Consider the following 5,371-nt stretch of genomic DNA (forward strand, 5'->3'; position numbering starts at 1 on the left):
GATTGGACAAAAATCATGTACCTATGGATGAGAACAGTGGGAGGTGGGGGTGAGGGCAGAGGGCGGGGTGGGAACTGGGTAGAGGGGAGCTTGGGGGGGGGAAAAGAGGAACAACTGTAATAATCTGAACAATAAAGATTTAATTAAAAAAAATTCTTTCAAGATAAAAGTTCATTTGAAAAAAAATTGTATGTTTCTATATTTGTAGATCTCTAAAGAGGAGGAAAAAAACAAGTTTGTGTATGTACAGAATACATCCTTTCTTATGATGATTACTTTTTCTTAATTCTGGAATGATTATCCAGTTTGATAATTGATGACTATTTTAAAAATAATTTACACACACACTTGCATCAGGATTTTTTCAGAGTGCCCAATGTCATTCTTTGATGTTTTTTTTAAAAATATATTTTATTGATTTTTTACAGAGAGGAAGGGAGAGAGATAGAGAGTTAGAAACATTGATGAGAGAGAAACATCGATCAGCTGCCTCCTGCACACTCCCCACTGGGGAAGTGCCCGCAACCCATGTACATGCCCTTGACTGGAATCGAACCCGGGACCCCTCAGTCCGCAGGCCGACGCTCTATCCACTGAGCCAAACCGGTTTCGGCCATTCTTTGATGTTTTTAATTGATGGGATTATTTCCATCCAATGTCTTTGTTTTGGATTGCAGTTAGAAATTACACAGGGCTGAGGAACTGAGTGAAAGTAAAGAAACGGCAATTCACTAGAAACCAACTCACAAAATGTTCGTATCACCAAATGGCCCACTCATTGAATTGAACAAAAATGCTTTAAACAGTGTTAACCAAAATGGTTTAACAGATTGTAGGGTAATGGATTATTTTTTTTTTAATATATTTTATTGATTTTTTACAGAGAGGAAGGGAGAGAGATAGAGAGGTAGAAACATCGATGAGAGAGGAACATCGAGCAGCTGCCTCCTGCACATCTCCTACTGGGGATGTGCCCGCAACCCAGGTACATGCCCTTGACCAGAATCGAACCTGGGACCTTTCAGTCCGCAAGCCGACGCTCAATCCACTGAGCCAAACCGGTTTCGGCGGGTAATGGATTATTCTTTACTTAGGTTCCCTCAGAGCCGTGGTCGGCAAACTGCGGCTCTCGAGCCACATGCAGCTCTTTGGCCCCTTGAGTGTGGCTGTTCCACAAAATACCACGTGCGGGCGCCCATACAGTGCGATTGAAACTTCGTGGCCCATGTGCAGAAGCCGGTTTTCGGCCTGGATGAGCCTATTTTGAAGAAGCACTGTTAATATTTGGCTCTGTTGACTAATGAGTTTGCCGACCACTGCCTCAGAGCAATGGAGCTAAAAGTGTCCTGGGTCAAAGGCAGAGCAGGCAGCAGGGAACAGGCTTCTCAGAAAGGTGAGAAGCTGAAGACAGTAATAGTCTTTAGGAAATCTGGCCACTGAATTTGCTGGCTCCCAGTGTGGCATGGCTGACCCTGAGTTATGGGTGAGAACCAGGAGTCCATTGTGGGTTAACCTACCTTATATGGAAAAGCTTCCATTGTTAGGTAAGGTTTTCCAAATGGTGATATAAGTCCTAGGGATTCAAGGGCTGTAGTATTACAAGAACCAACTTTCCAGAACCATTGAGAACCTATCTTATGCACAATACCCATGCCCCAGAAGGCCCAGGAAGTCTTGTTGAGATAGGTTGCTTCTTCCCCTGTCCCAGGTGGTAAAATTGTGATTATCTTTCCAGTAAAATTGTGAATACCATCAACTCATTCAAGCATTCTAATATTTATTAGTCGCCTATCATGTGCATTAGGCGTTGTTCTAGGTTCTGGGGTTCCAGCAGGGAACAAATCAAGAGCTTCCGCTTTGCCCTGGCCGGTTTGGCTCAGTGGATGGAGCGTCGGCCTGCGGACTGGAGGGTCTCAGGTTCGATTCCGATCAGGGGCATGTGCCTTGGTTGCGGGCACATCCCCAGTGGGCGACGTGCAGGAGGCAGCTGATCGGTGATCAGTGATTGGTGTTTCTCTCTCATCGATGTTTCTAGCTCTCTATACCTCTCCCTTCCTCTCTGTAAAAAATCAATAATATATATATATATTTAAAAAAAAAAAAGAGCTCCCACTTTCCTTTTATAAAGCTTACCTTCTGGCGAGGGAGGTAGAGAAAACTAGTAAGGGAAATAGACATGTTAGAGTAGTAATTGCTAAAGACAAAAATAAAATGTAAAAATAAAAGAATTTTTAAACTAGTGCGGAAGGGAGGCAGGGATTTTCATCACCACATTCTCATCCCAACTGGATGCGTGAGCTTCCAGCAGTGGCATGCACCCCCTCTGGATTGTTTCCCATTGTTCTAGTTGGATGCTGTGCTGTCGCATCGCCATGTGGTGGGGAGCTCTGATTGGCCACTCCTGGGACGTGTGCCTGCCTTGGAATGGAGTCAGCCTCATCCAATGGTCCAGCTGGAAGCAGGGAGGAATTGGTTACTTGGAGCAAGCTGAGAGGTTAGGAGAGGCAAGGGAGTAAGCAAAAACTGTTTTTTTAAATTCACATTTATAAAAAATTCACATTTATTAAAACAGCAATTTCTAGTCTAATATAAAACATTTTAAAAGAATTATTTAAAAGTATGTACACTCTTTGTATAAATAAACACTGAAACTGTACAGATTTAAGCATTTATTCATTTAGCAAGCAACTTTAATCACCATCACCTATTCATCACTTCATAAAGTATTTGTGTGTTTCATAAATAAAATATTCAAAGTACAAGTGCCATTAAATATTTTTAACCTTGAGAACACACTCTGCTCTGTACATCAAATTAAAATCAGCCATAGTCTTTTACAAATAAACAGACACTGGAGGTAGAAAGAACACTATCCCCTCTCCTCGTCAACCTTCCTCTTGATGATAAATGACACAGAAAGCACTGGGAATTTATTGTTAGCCAGAACACTACTGTCATTTTTAAAAATATATATTTTATTGATTTTTTACAGAGAGGAAGGGAGAGGGATAGAGAGTTAGAAATATTGATGAGAGAGAAACATCAATCAGCTGCCTCCTGCACATCCCCTACTGGGGATGTCCCCACAACCAAGGTCCATGCCCTTGACCGGAATCAAACCTGGGACCCTTCAGCCTGCAGGCTGACGCTCTATCCACTGACCCAAACCGGTTAGGGCACTACTGTCACTTTTATTAATATCAGGGGGCCCCATCTCTCACCTGTGCCAGTTATCAATTTATTGCCTCTTAATTCCAAAATTTATCAGATGACACAGGTTAGGGCTTGTCAGTAGAGGGCGCTAGAAGGACATTGCGGAAGTTAGGGGCTTCTCTCCAGATTCCAATGCTTTGTTCTTGTTCCTCCATGGCTGTGACCAGTAGGTGGCTGTTATTCTCCTCCCATTGTAGCTCATCACCTTTTTGAGCTCAGCTAGGGACACAGCACTTAACCCAAATAAGACATCTATTGAAAACATGGAATAGAATCATGATTTCTCACTGAATTGACTGTCTTTTCTGATGTCCTGCAAATGGAAATAGAAAGATGCAAAACAGAGAGACAAGGATCTTTTCGAAGAGCCATTTCCAGTCCTGCTGGGAAAATGTTTAAAGAAAAAAAAAGATCTATGGTATTAAAGCTCATCTCATAAAAATTCATCAAGAAAATTAAGGAAATAAGTCTGGAAATTGAAGGAATTTTTTAACTTTCAAGATCTATACTCAGAGTGAAGTCAAGTGATATTTGTTGCCTAGAAACTACTCTGGTCTGGGGTATCTTAGTTAGCTTTTGCTAACCATTCCCAACACACAACAGCTTAAAATACTGATTTTAAAAAATATATTTTTTATTGATTTTTAGAGAGTGGGGAAGGAAGAGGGAGAAAGAGAAGCATCTATATGAGAGCCTAACATTGATAGGCTGCCTCCTGCATGCCCCTGACCTGGAATGGAGCCCACAACCCAGAATGTGCCCTGACCAGAATCAAACCAGCAACCTTTTTTTTTTTTTTTAACCTTTATTGTTGAAAGTATTACAGATGCCCCCTTTGTTTCTGGTGTGATTTTTTTCCCTGAGAACAAATCCTTTTATTATTTTTTATTTTTAAAATCTTTATTGTTGAGAGTATTATAGATTTCCCCCTTTTCCCCTCATTGCCTGTCTCCACCTGGTTCCCACCCTGCCCCATACCTTCACTACCCTACTGTCTGTGTCCATAGGTAAGATCTTTGGTTAATCTCCTCCCACCTCCCCCTACCCCTTCCCTCTGAGATTAGTCAGTTTGTTCTATGCTTCCATGTCTCTAATTCTATTTATTCACCAGTTTAGTTTGTTCATTAGATTTCGTATTCATTTATTTTGATTTATAGATTCAATTGTTGATAGATATGTATTTATTGCCATTTTAATGTTCATAGTTCTTCTCTTTTTCTTCTTTTCTCCTTCTTCTTCTTCTTCTTCTTCTTCTTCTTCTTCTTCTTCTTCTTCTTCTTCTTCTTCATCTTCTCCTTTCTTCCTCTTCCTCTTCTTAAAGAATACAGTTCAACATTTCATGTAGTACTGATTTAGTGATGATAAATTCCTTTTGCTTTTTCTCATCTGTCAAGCTCCTTTTTACCTTAAATTCTAAATGATAGCTTTGCTGGGTAGAGTAATCTTGGTTGTAGGTCCTTGCTATTCATCATTTTGAATATTTCTTGCCACTCCGCCTGCAAAGTTTCTGTTGAGAAATCAGCTGACAGTTATATGGGTGCTCCCTTATAGGTAACTAACTGCTTTTCTCTTGCTGCTTTTAAGATTCTCTTTGTCTTTAACCCTTGGCATTTTAATTATGATGTGTCTTGGTGTGGGCCTCTTTGGGTTCCTCTTATTTGGGATTCTCTGCACTTCCTGGACTTGTAAATCTATTTCTTTCACCAGGTAGAGGAAGTTTTCTGTCATTATTTCTTCAAATAGGTTTTCAATATCTTTCTCTCTTCTCCTTCAGCACCCCTGTAATGCAAATATTGGTATGTTTGAAGTTGTCCCAGAGTCTCCTTACACTATCTTCATATTTTTGGATTCTAATTAGTGAATATTCATCTTTCAGATCTCAATGCCAGCATTACTTCCTCCAGGAAATCATCCTTTAAAACCTTGACCAGATCTGTCTTGTGGTTTATTTCCACGCAGCACTTAGTGCAGTTTTACTTGCAATTAATAAAAATAGCCAACATTTAATTAGCAAGTACTCTGTGCTGGAGCTGTTCTAAGAACTTCCTTGGTTTCTACTCATTTGATTTTCTCAAGGCACAGAAAGTGAAAGTTGCTCAAGGTTACACAGCTGGTAAGTGGTACAGGTTGGACCCAAACCCTGTCAGAGCTGACATCT

Source organism: Myotis davidii, unplaced genomic scaffold (genome assembly GCF_000327345.1).
Source record: "Myotis davidii unplaced genomic scaffold, ASM32734v1 scaffold681, whole genome shotgun sequence".
Lineage (NCBI taxonomy): Eukaryota > Metazoa > Chordata > Mammalia > Chiroptera > Vespertilionidae > Myotis > Myotis davidii.